Source organism: Dipodomys spectabilis, unplaced genomic scaffold (assembly GCF_019054845.1).
Source record: "Dipodomys spectabilis isolate Male_0828 unplaced genomic scaffold, ASM1905484v1 ptg000139l, whole genome shotgun sequence".
Taxonomy (NCBI): Eukaryota; Metazoa; Chordata; class Mammalia; order Rodentia; family Heteromyidae; genus Dipodomys; species Dipodomys spectabilis.
Genome location: NW_024870816.1, coordinates 653,872 through 666,374, shown reverse-complemented (window position 1 = coordinate 666,374; position 12,503 = coordinate 653,872).

The window sequence follows — 12,503 nt, the reverse complement described above, 5'->3', positions numbered from 1 at the left end:
TGCGAGTTCCTCCTTATCCACACCAATGACTTGGCTCTGTCACAAGAACAAATGTCCTCCGGGAGGTGTCAGGTCTGGGGTCTTTCCTCTGTACCCCACACCCCTAACCAAAACTACACTCCCCAGCAAAGGGTAGTAGACACAGAGTGTTTTCAGTGTCTTATAGCCAGGCCCTGACCAGATAGGTGGGGATATGGGTCAGAGTCCCGGGATTGTGCTGGGCAGGGGGACAAGGCAACATCTCCTCATCCACTTTCCTTCAACGGTGTAGCAGAGGGATGTGGAGAAGGACTCACAGGATGGACAATGAATAACCAACACAATCTAGCCAGGGCACAGAGGGGCTTACCTCATGAAGCTAGTTCAACAGGCTGAGTGAAACAGCTCCTGACCCTCAGCCCACCTCCAGAATGAGAGGACCACCTTGGGTTCCAGCCACATTGGGATGCTGGGCCACCTACTCTAGTACCTATTCAACCAGTTCCTGAGAGAGAAAGAGAGAAGGATAGAGAGAGAGGGAAAGAGGGGAGAGAAAGAAAGAGAGGGAGAGAGGAGAGGGGGAGAGAGGAGAGGGGAAGAGAGGAGAGGGGGAGAGAGGGGGGTGAGAGAGAGAGAGAGAGAGAAAGAGGAAGAGAGGGCCAGAATTACACTTAAGCCAGGTGCTGGTGGCTCAGGCCTATAATCCTAACTATACAGGAGGCTGAGATGTGAAGATCATGGTTCATAGCTGGCCTAGGCAGGAATGCCTGGGAGACTCTTATACTCAAAGAGCCAACAGAAAACCAGAAGTGATGCTGTGGCTCATGTGGTAGAGCACTAGCCTTGATCTAAGGAGCTCAGGCACAGCATCCAGGCCTCGAATTCAAGCCTCACAAATGACAAATTGGACTTCTCACCACAAGAAGTGGACTGAATAACACCCACTGTCCTAGGAAGTATGGCAGAGAAGTCAGGCCGAGCTTCCTCTCAGCTGGGGGTCATGAGTAGGTCACCTGGCTTCTCCATGACTCATTTTCCCCAGCTGCAAGACCGAATACAGTGAAGGATCCCCTTCCTCATAGGGATAGGTTAATGATGAAAGACAGCCATGTTTTGTTTCATAATCCCACACCTGTTGTATGATTAATAACAGACCCCATCTGAGCCCTTTCTGGGTAACTTCCTGTCATATGCTCACAAATTTTTGAGAACCATATCTGACAGCCACTCCCTCTGTGCCTGGCCCAGCTCTAGAGAGCCCTCTGTATTAGTCCCTTGTTTACTCACAACTGTCCCGTGAGGAGACTGAGGTCTTATGATCGGCATCCAACCCAGAGCTTCACCTGTGGTCAAGAATCGGCTGCCATGGACTAAGAGATTGGGACAATCCATCTAAAACGATAACTGAGTGGGGCACTAAATGTCTACCACACACACACACACACACACACACACCAACACACCTCCACCGTCCTTTGCAGGCAAAGATGTTTTACTTTCTTTCTTTTTGTTGGTTGTAGGGCTTGAACTCTGGGCCTGGGTGCTGTCCCTGATCTCTTCAGCTCAAGTCCAGCACTCTACTACTTGAGCCACAGCACCACTTCCGGTTTTCTGGTGCTTTATTGGAGGGAAGGGTCTGAGAGTCTTTCCTGCCCGAGCTGGCTTTGAACCATGATCCTAAGATCTCAGCTCCTGAGTACTTAGAATCACAGCCATGAGCCACTGGCACCCAGCCAAAGATGCTTTTCCATGCCTGTCATCCTATCCCCTCAGGAGACTGAGATCTGAGGACTGCAGTTGGATGCCACCCTTGGCAGCAAAGTCATTCAGAACTCTTATCTCCAATTAAACACCCAAAAACATTGCAAGTGGAGCTGTGGCTCAAATGGTAGAGTGCTAGCTTTGAGCATAAAACAAGGGATGGTACCCAGGCACTAGTTTTAAGCTTTTTCTAGCATAGACCCACCCAAGAAAAGGAAGCAGGTGAGCACACGGGAGCTCAAAGCTCACACATAATACTCAAGACTCACAGAATAGACCCCCATCCTGCTCTGACTCTCTAGATTCTATGTCCTAGATCATGGCAGTCTTAGATGGGACTGACCATGCGCCAAGTCAGGATGTTCAAGTACAATCTCATACTGAGGATCCCGTGACCTCATCAAAGACTCAAGATCTCTCACTGTCCTGCCTTGACACTGAGCAGTCAGGTGAGGTCTAGTTATCCAACCACAGAATATGGGAATGAAAGGATTGCTAAGCCAAGGGATGCAGACTGGAGGCTCTAGGTCCCTCTCTCTCAGGGAAGAGAAAAGGGTCCATCCATCCCAGGAATGTTTCTGGGTTGTGAGTATCCTCAAAGAAACAACCCTGCTCCGAGTCCACTGCCTCTGGTTTTCCCACTAGCCTCGACCTTCAGTCGGCCCTCTCTGAATCCCAATCTGCCATCTAGACTAAAGGCTGAGCCAGCAAAGAGACCCACCTCTACCTCTGAGGATGGCAGTCACGGGGCCTTAGAGTCCCCTAGAGGAAATCTGGGGGCAACACGGGTCTGACTCTCGCCCTCATTCCCTGGGTGTCCTGTTCCAGTGGCACGCTTACCTCTGTCTCTGGTCGAGGAATGAACACTGGGGGTGTCATCTTCAGATTGAGCCAGCAAAAGTCCCAGTCCCCAAGGATGTACTGCACAGGTATCCTGCAGCGGATGACATCCAGGTCATCAACGGTGAACCCAGAGTGCCAGGACTTTTAATAGGCATGTGGCTGGGTTGAAGGCTCTATCACTGATGGTCTAGGTTGTCAGGTGAGGTCATGGCTCCCATGGCCTGACACACTTGATCTGAGATTGTCCTCCCTCTTCATCTTCCTGCTTATCCCTTGCCTCAACCCTCTTGACACTCCCTCACCCTATACTTCCCTAGCCCTTGGACAGTTTCTTCTTATCTGACCAGAAAATAAACTCCGTGAGTCAGGGGAGATTGAAACTCCGTGACCTACCCAGAGCCCTAGGGTCTACCCGAGGCTGTTTCCCTCTGCAGTCAGCGACCACTCAGATCTTGGATGTCATGGAGTTGCTGATGTCATGAACGGGTCAGTGGCTTGGTCCTACATACAAGCTTTAGGTTCTGAAACTGTCCCCACAGAGATTATGAATGGTTGGCTCCCTTGATCCAGGGACTCCAAGGCTTGCATGCTCCCTTCTTCCTTCCTTTCCTCCTTTTCTCCCTCCATCCTTCCCTCCTCTCTTTCTTTTTCCTTTCTTTGTGTCAGAGCCTGGGTGCTGTCCCTGAGCCTTTGTACTCAAGGCCAACAGTCTACAGCTTGAGCCTACTTCTGGCATTTTCTTTTTGGTAGTTAGTTGGAGATAAGAGTCTTACAGGCTTTTCTGCCTGGACCTTAAGCCTCAATCCTCCTATCTCAGCCTCCGAAGTAGCTAGGATGACAGGTATGAGGCACCAACATCCAGCTCAAACCAAGATTTCTTCATGTGCTGTGGAACCAGCACTGGAACCTTTCATTGTGTATGACCCTCACCTCTTCCCCCCCCCAGGACCTGGCACACACTGTAACGGTTTGTTGGATAAATGAGCATCTGTCTATGACAATACTACAGAAAAGTCCCATCTAATTCAGGTAAACATCCTGGGTGGGGGTAAAGCCTGATGTAGCTCTCCAACAGTTCTCCCTCCTCCCTCTTCCCACCCTTCTGGTGCCACCGCACTTAACTGTTTTGGTTCCAAGGATGTGAGCCATGATGTACTCACTGTATTCTGGGGCCTCTGGGATGCCTATCTTCTCAAAGATCTCTGTCCAGCCACTGACCAGCTGTGTGGTACTCAATTCCCCATTCAGCTGTGAACAAGATTGCCCTGAGGCCAAAGCCTGGCTCAAGGGGCCTCCTCTCCACTCCCTGGGGCCAGACAGGATGGTCGACCATATCCTGCCCCCAAGTATCATGTTGCAGAGAAAGGATTCCTGAGGCATCCTGGGTCTCTGAATCTCCCAGAGTCCAGTACAGGTCTTGGGAATTGTCTCTGCTCACAGCTAGTAGGCTGCAGATGGCGAGGTCACAATCTCTGCTCCCTACGACATCCTCGACTGTAGTGATCACCCTAGAGAGAGCCAGAGGAGAATCGGCTGCTGCCAGAGAAAGGCAGTCAAGGCACAACGCTCACAGCAGGAGACCATCTGGCTTGGGAACTCTGCTTGTGCTGTTTGAATGTCATTGTTTGGTGGCTGAAATGGTCCATCTAATTTGACCCAGAATCCCAAGCATTAGTAGAAATTGCCAACTTCAAGGAAGAAACCCTGGAAAAGCTGGCATTTCACATGTCCCAATCAAACTTAAAGGGTTCCAAAGTCAGTAGTCCCCTTTTCCTTCAGACAGCCTACAGCAGGTTACAGAAAATGGCATTCAGAGAGCCTTAGCTAACTGCCATGTCCTGATCCCAAGTAGGCTCCAGCAGTGGAACACACTTGCCTACCATTGCCCAGCTGGAAACAGCCCAGGAGGGACACAGATTGGAGTCTGCAGGACTCCAGGGAGGACTACCCACCAGTGCACTGCCCTGGGAGGGAATCCACGCCACCATTGGGGGCCCAGAGCCCCCTGCCCAGATGTCCATGGACACCTTCAATGCCTTGGGTAAGATTCCCCTCTCATCCTAGGTCATGGTGAACTATCTGCCATGTCACACTGTTCATCAATTCCAAGACCTTCCTAGATTCACAGCCCCTGCCCTACTCCCCCCCATCTTGTTTCCTAATTATGTTTGCCAGACACATTCCTAACCTTGAATTAGCTCCAACTATACACACCAGAGCAGACTGTCTGGCTGGAAGAGTGCACCTGTGATCACAGTAGCCTCATGAGCCTTCTGGCTGAAGACAGAAGAGCAGGTGTCCACTCTGGTCTGTGGTTCACACAGGCCTCCTAGGGGAGACCCACGCAGGCCCAGCAGCTACTGTGGGCTGCAGGAAAGGGGAAGAAAGAGGTGGAAAGGAACATCTAATGAAACCTTCCCTAAAGGAGCCATGAAACGGTGAAAGAGAAAACAAAAATTATGGCTCGGCTCATACTGGGCATTAATGAAAAAAGAACAACAAATACACATGCACACAAATAAAATGCTTTTGCTCTTTTTAGACATGGTGACTGTACAATGAGAAAGATGATCTCTCTCTCTCTCTCCCTCTCTCTCTTTCTCTCTCTCTCTCTCTCTCTCTCTCTCTCTCTCTCTCTCTCTCTCTCTCTCACACACACACACACACACACACACACAGAGATTCAGAGCAGTGTCTCTTCTGAGTTTGTTGGTTTCTCATCTGGGCAATGTACTAGCTGGAGCACAGGGGTTCCCTTGTCAGAACCAGGGGATCTCACCCAAGGGGAACAATGCTCTAATAACACAGAACTACCCTGACTCTCCCTTTCTCCAGGGCCAGACCCTTCCCATTGGGAACAACTAACTTGACTCCCCATTCACCAAAACCCTAGGCTAGGACTCTAGGTGAAGGAGTCCCGAGACACGTGGCTCCTCAGAGCCTGGACAGAAAACAAAGCAGGGGGTCATGGTGCCTCCAGAGAGGTGTCTGACCTGGGGTGGGGGTGTTGTTGGGTACTTTGATGGGGTCCTAAAGGTTATATACATGGATGGACTCCATACTTCCAGCCTACATACTTCTGGGCGACTTGGCAGATTCTTGGGGAGGACAAGGAGACCAGATGGACTGGGAGCACTAGCAGAAGCTGGCAGAACTGGGAAATGTGATCACCCAGTCAGAACTGTTGACAGCTGGGGTTGGGGGTACAGGCCGGTTGTATGTGTGTCAGAGCAGGCATGTTTTTCTCCCAAATATCCACCTTCTATCTGACCCCAGTGCCCTCACCTCTCTAGTGGGCTCTTCTGGGAATGTCCTCAGGTGAAAGGGTGACTGAGCACAGAAGACAAGGGCTCACACAGCAAGGGGGTCTATCTTCTGCATCCAACACCCACCACTCACCATCAAAAGGGAAAAGAACCGAGAAGGCAGGTGTGGAGGTGCAGCTCCCCACCTCTGACTAAAGCCACCAGGTTCCCACCAGGGAGAGGAATGGGCAGATGCACAGCTGTGTGGCTCCCACTGCTCCGGGCCAAGGGCTCTGTGGTGCCCCCTCCTCCCCATCCCTGCAGCTCCCCTTTTCCTGGGACACTGGCCACTAGGGATGAGAGTGGTTCCCGTGTGGACACCCACCTCCAAACCCCACCCCTGGGGTGCATTTGTGGCAGAGCCAGGACAGACTGTGGGGCATGGGGGAGGCACAGGCAGGACTGGAGGGGGAGGTGAGAGGCAAGGTCCAGGTCCCTGAGTGTGAGGAATAAGGGTAAAGTGGGGGTGGAGTTTACGGGGGAGGAGGAGTCGTGGGGTGCAGGAGCACAGGTCAGCCACTCAAGTGTGCTGCTGTGAGAAGCTGTAGGCTGCGACTCTGGGTGTGCACCAGGAGTCTGAGGACCGAGGGCTGGAACCAAGTCAGGGCCACAAGCAGGCCAAGGGCGCACCAGCTCAACCAGGTGACTGCTAGAGGCTCCGCGGTTTTGAGCCAGCAGCACCATGTTTGAAATGCAGCACTGGTGCGTGGTGGGGCTGCAAGCAGCCTCTGCTCCTCCTCAGCCACCACCGCAGCCTCAGAGGCCTTCTAACCTGTGGCGGCCACTGCCTCTGCTGTGTTCCTCACAGAGGGACCTCAGACTCAGGGCCACCATGGCTGGGCGCCTCCCAGGGGCTGCTTGCGGCTATGTGCCTGCCTTGCAGCTCCCCGTGTTGTGCGCTCCTGGCCAGGACCCACACTATGTTCGGAGCAGCCGCCAGCCACTGAAACCTTTTCCACTGGTGCTTGTGCTTGTGCTCCCTCTTCTCACAGCTCTCTCTAGGCCCCACACTCCTCTCCTGGGCCACCCCGCACCTTCTGCGCACACCCCTGCCCCCTTGGGACCCTGGCCATTGCTGCCACCAAAGTGCGCTCCTGGACCCTGCCCCCTCCTCCCCTGGGTGCCGCCCCCCACCTCTGGCCACAAATTGCAGCCCTGACTGGACCCTGAGGCTTCTAGACTATGGCAATTGCAGCCTTACCTCAGCTCAGCACTACCCCCCACCCCCAGTACAGGCCCAGGGTATCGAATCTCCCCTCAAACCCACCACTGGAGGAGACTCTCCTCCATCCCCCTCCACTCCACACACCAAGCAGGTGCATGGTGACACTGGTGTGTATGTGTGTTTGTTTTTGTGTTTGTGTTGATGTGTGTGTGTGTGTGTGTGTGTGTGTGTGTGTGTGTGTGTGTTGGGGATAACCACCTCTCAAGGACTCAGAACATAGCACCCTTTAGGATGACTCATCACACAGCACACTTCCAAAATCAGCCCAAAGCACCCTGTGAAAATGACTCAGCACACAGCTCCCTTTGAAGTACTCAGCATGTAGTATGCTGGGTAGAGCACTCAGCACACAGTAACCTTTGAAGGAGGGAGTCCATAACCCACAATGTAAAGGACTCAGTGCATGGCACACTTTGAAAAACTCAGCACGTAGCACTCTTTCCCAGGGACTCATCACACCCTGTGTTGAAGCACGTTGTGTAAAACACCCAGTGCACAGCATCCTTCGAAAAACTCAGTACACAGAACAATCTTGAAGGACTCAGCATGGACAACACTGTGGAAGCACTCAGCACACAGCACCATTTGAAGGACAGTACAGAGCACCCTGTGTAAAGGACTCAGCACACAGCACTCAAAAAACTCACCTCATACCTCTCTTCGCAAGGGCTCAGGACATAGCAGGACCCTTTGTGATACATTAGCACACCACACCTTTTGAAGGACTCAGCATACAGTACATTGTGTAATGGACTCAGCACACAGCAACCTTTGAAAAACCCAAGACGGCCCACTATTCTCAGGGACCTAGCACATAGCACCCTTTGGGATGACTCAGCAAACAGCACCTTTTTGAGGACTCAGCACATAACTCCCATGAGGGAAGGACCCAGTAAATAGCACCTGGTGAAGGACTCAGCACATAGCTGTATGTCACAAGTTCAGCTGTCATTAGAATTAGGGTGCTTTCTTCAGTATCACCATTCTTCAGAAACACTTCACAAATCCTACTAGCTCACATTTAGACAGCCTGTGTTTTATGGGGGAACGTCAGCTTGTGGGCCCTGTCCCTGAGCTCTTTGGTTCAATGCTAGAGCTCTACCACTTGGAGGCACAGCTCCAATTTTGTTTTTTGGGTTGTTCTTTGACAGGTCTTATGGTGATAACTAAGGCCAAGTTGGGGTATCTGTGGGCAAAGGCTCTTAGCTCAGCCTGGAGCTGACCTCTCCCTTCCATGTGACCCTGGAAAGTCGGACCTCCTGGAGCTCTCTTGGGCCTAGGGTGGAACAGACCTGCTCTGGCATCAGCAATCAGGGTGATCAAAAGTCAGCTTGGCCCTGGTCACTTCCCCAAATTGAACTCTAGAGGATGATGGCACAGGGCCTCTTGTTCTGCGTGTGGCCACCAGGGGGCAGGAGTGGCCCACCATAGGGAAAGTACTTGTGAGTTGTGTTTACTCTTGCTTACCTAGGGCCCCCATCATGATTCAAAGCCACCCTGGAGAGGAAAGTCCTTGAGACTCTTACCTCAATTAACCATCGAAAAGCAAGTGGGTCTGTGGCTCAAATGGCACAGCACTAGCCTTCAGCAAGAAAACTCAGGGATAGAGCCTAGGCCCTGAGTTCACATACATACACACACACACACACACACACACACACACACACACACACACACACCACATACATGCAAAATCAGAGATCTCTACACTGCAGTATTTGGGTATTCTTACTTTGTCCCCATTGAGCATGGTGGCTGCTGGCCTAGGTGTTGGTGGATACATCACCTGGCATCTTCAGTTTTGAGGGAACAGAATAGCTAGAAGGTCAACCTTCCCCCATCCCAGCTCCTTGATTGGGTCATGGTCTATCCAGGCCCTTCAGGGCTCCTTTACAGAATCACCAAGATGCCTTCAAAAGGCATCACATACTGGGCACTGGTGGCTCATGCCTGACATCCTAGCTACTCAGGAAGCCAAGCCAGTCTGGGCAGGACAGTGTATGAGACTATTCTCGATGAACCATCAGGAAACAAAAGTGTCCATGTGGCTCAAGGTGTAGAGTGCCAGCCTTGAGAAAAAGAGCTCAGGGACAGCGCTCACGGCTAACAACAACACGGAGAGGCATTGCATGTTGTCTTTGGGATTGGCATGGCCAAATATAATTGGAATTAATTATAATTGGAATTAATCAAGTCCTCCAAGACAAAGAAGTACCTCCTTTAGTCCTCTGCTCCTCCATCTCGTCTCGCCCTCTGGCCTTGTCTGTGCTTTGGGTCAGCATGTGTCTGGCTGGACGGGAGGGCTCCAAAGAAGATCCCAGAGCAATCACTCCCACTTCCTTCTGCCCTGCTCACCCTGGTACTTTTGCTCTTTGCCATAGACCTTCCTCCTGGAATCCATCCATGAGGTCATCACCACCAGCATAGTGGTGAGTGGTGGGTCTGGCCTAACTAGGGGCAGTCAGAGGTGGAAGTAGGTCTGGGACTAGGAGCTTCCACCTTGGGTGTAGGCTGACGCCATGGCTGACCTTTATTTCTTCCTGAGCCTTGCAGTGGTGGGGAGACAGTGTAGACTTCACATTGAGTCAGGTAAAATCGGAATCTGAAGGACTACTTGTGTGGGGGAGGATGTGGGACTCAGGGGGTCAGTTGTTGGTACTCTCTTGGGACTCACTTCTCCCTCTCTCATCCCTCAATGGTAGAAGAGAAACTTCAACTAAGGGTGTGGGAAGAGGGGTCAGGGGAATATTTTGGTGTGAACCAGACTTGTGATTCATATTCATCCTAGCCCTTACTTCCTATTTATCTGAGGAATGGCCATATGGGTTTGGGAGGGGGGAGAATCATCCTAGCTGAGAATGTAGCTTAGTGGTAGAGTGTTCACCTAGCATGCCTGAAGCCCTGGATTCTATTCAACACAGAAAAATTGGAAGGGGAGGTGGGACCAGCCTTGATCAAAAAGAGCTCAGGGACAGTGGCTAGGCATGGGTTCAAGCCCCAAGGCTGGAAGAACAAATCTTTGTTTTTAGGCCTTTTTATTGCTTTGAAAACAATTTATTCTTTGTGATAAGCATAACATGGACCTCTTTCCTGGCCACCAATGGGCCATTAAATGTCCCTTGAGTTTGGGCCAACTCCCTGCAGCCTCTGCCCTACCCTACCCCCAGTTTATCCTACCTGTTGCCCTGCAGATGGAGGCTTGAGAGAAAGCCACTTGGCCACCTACTTCTGGTGGCTGCCAAGGCTTTTGAGAGTCAGTATGTCACATAGAAAGTTATCATCCGCATCAGTCTACAGGAGAAAGTGAGGGAGCACTCCTCCCCTGAGCCTGGGAGCTGTAGGCGGATCTGGATGTGGGGCATCTGGGGCAGGACCTGCTCCTTAGGGGAGTCCACTATGGGGTCGGGAAACCTGACCTTTCCTCTGGCAGTTTCCATGCTGTCTTCAAGTTGCAATTCTTCAAAACCTTTCTGCTCCTCCCTCATTTTACCCACCACAAGCCCTGAGGAGACTAAAGCAGTGTTGGTGGTGGGGGCCTCAGCCTGTGCTGGCATCTGGAGACTGCTGTCTGTGCCTTCCCTTGCGAGGAGTGACTGCAGCTCCCGCAGCACTCTCCTCTTCTCCATCTTCTCCCAGGACAGCCAGTGCATGCACTGGACTTTCTCCTAACACAGCTCATTCAGGACCAACATCTGCTCTTTACACACCATGAGGGACTCCTTAATAGTTCGGATGTGTGCCAACAGCTGGCTGCATCAATGGTGGAGCTCACCTGCTGGACTCTGGAAGTCCACTTCATCAGGCAGGTCATGGACGAAGCAGATTTTCTTCTCAGATGCCCATCTGTCCTGCTTCCCATCCTCACACATGTTGTGGTGGCAGCTCATGGGGCTGAGGTCCTGTGGTTCGAGCTCAGTCTGGCACTGAGCTGTTGGGTCGGCCAGGGGGTGCCTGCAGTTTTCCCCTGTGGATCTCATCCTCCAAGAGCACTCTCAGAGCCATGTCACTCTTGGTCTGGGAGATATCTCCATCCTCTGTGATCGTCGCATTGGCTGGGGTTGGGGGGAGTCACCTCCTTACCTTTTGCTTCTCAAGGGCTCATGACTTCCCCTTCCCCAGGGAAAGCCAGGAAGCTCAGCTGGGCCTGCAGGCACTCCTCCTGTGATCTGGTGGCTTCCAGGCACTTGAGAGTGTCCTGCCACTTCGGGGACACCACCTGGTCCCTCCAGTTTGTTGAGGCCTTCACTTGCTTCAGCTGCTCCAGCAGCTGGGTCTGCCTCTCTAAGTGCTGCTGCAGGGCCTCCTTCTCAGAGCACAGCCGCTCAATGGAGGCGATGTGCCAATCACAGGAGGCTCTGAACTCCTGCACTGGCCCAGGGACTGCTCCTGCTGCTCCTGAGCCGCTTGGCTCTCTCTCTCAGTCACCACTATCCATTTCTCTATCTTCTCCTCTGAGCAGTCCAACTGTTCCCGCAGATGTTTCTTCATCTGCTGCTCTGAGTCCAGAATGCTGGTGAGCTCCTCCTTCTCACTGCTCACCCTGTGGAGAGCGTCCCACAGCAGGGCCAGCTTTTCCTCTGGTTGTCCATCCCACACACATGCTCATTGTGGGGTCTCAGGGATCTCCTGCCGATCCTAGGCTTTCTCCTCTAGTATCTGCAGTTGCTCCTGCTCCTCCATGTTCTGAAGACAGAGACTGGTTTTCCTGGACATGGATGTGAAGTTGTTCCTCCAGGTTTTTCAAATCCATCTGCTTGCTGTAGACCTGGGCTTGCAGCTGCAGCTTGGCATGAGATGGTCCCGCGGGGGGCCGTGGCTTTACCAGCTCCCTTCTCAGTTCTCACAGCTCATTCCCTAGGTCCAACACATGCCTTGCCCCTCATTCCTTCTCCTCTGTCAATTGGTTCACCCATTGGGTGCCTCCTCTTTCCATGCGGACCTCTCAATGCTCAGGTCCTCCATGAAGGTGTCTCTCTCCAGATTCGCTATGGTCACCAGCCAGCCAGGTTGTCCAGTAGTCTCTTCAGTACCTCACACCCCTCCAGTGCTTGTTGGAACTTGCATATTCTCTTCTTCATGTTGCTCCTCTGTATCCACAGCACTTCCACCATCTCCTGCAACTCTGTGTTCACTTGCTCCAGGTCATCAAAGTTTCTGGTCTTTTCCTCGAGCTGAAGGGTCACATCATTCAGCTGTTCCAAGAACATTTTGGTCTCCTCCTTTGCAGCAGTGACCACAGAAGCTGCTATCTCCAGCTCTGCCATGCGCCACTCTGTAGCTTGCAGGCAGCTGGTGAGAGTTTCATGCTCCCTTTCTCTGTCATCAGTGGCCTGCTGCACTTGGGTCAGTGCACATTGTAAATCACTTTCTGCTGAAACCAACCACTGCAT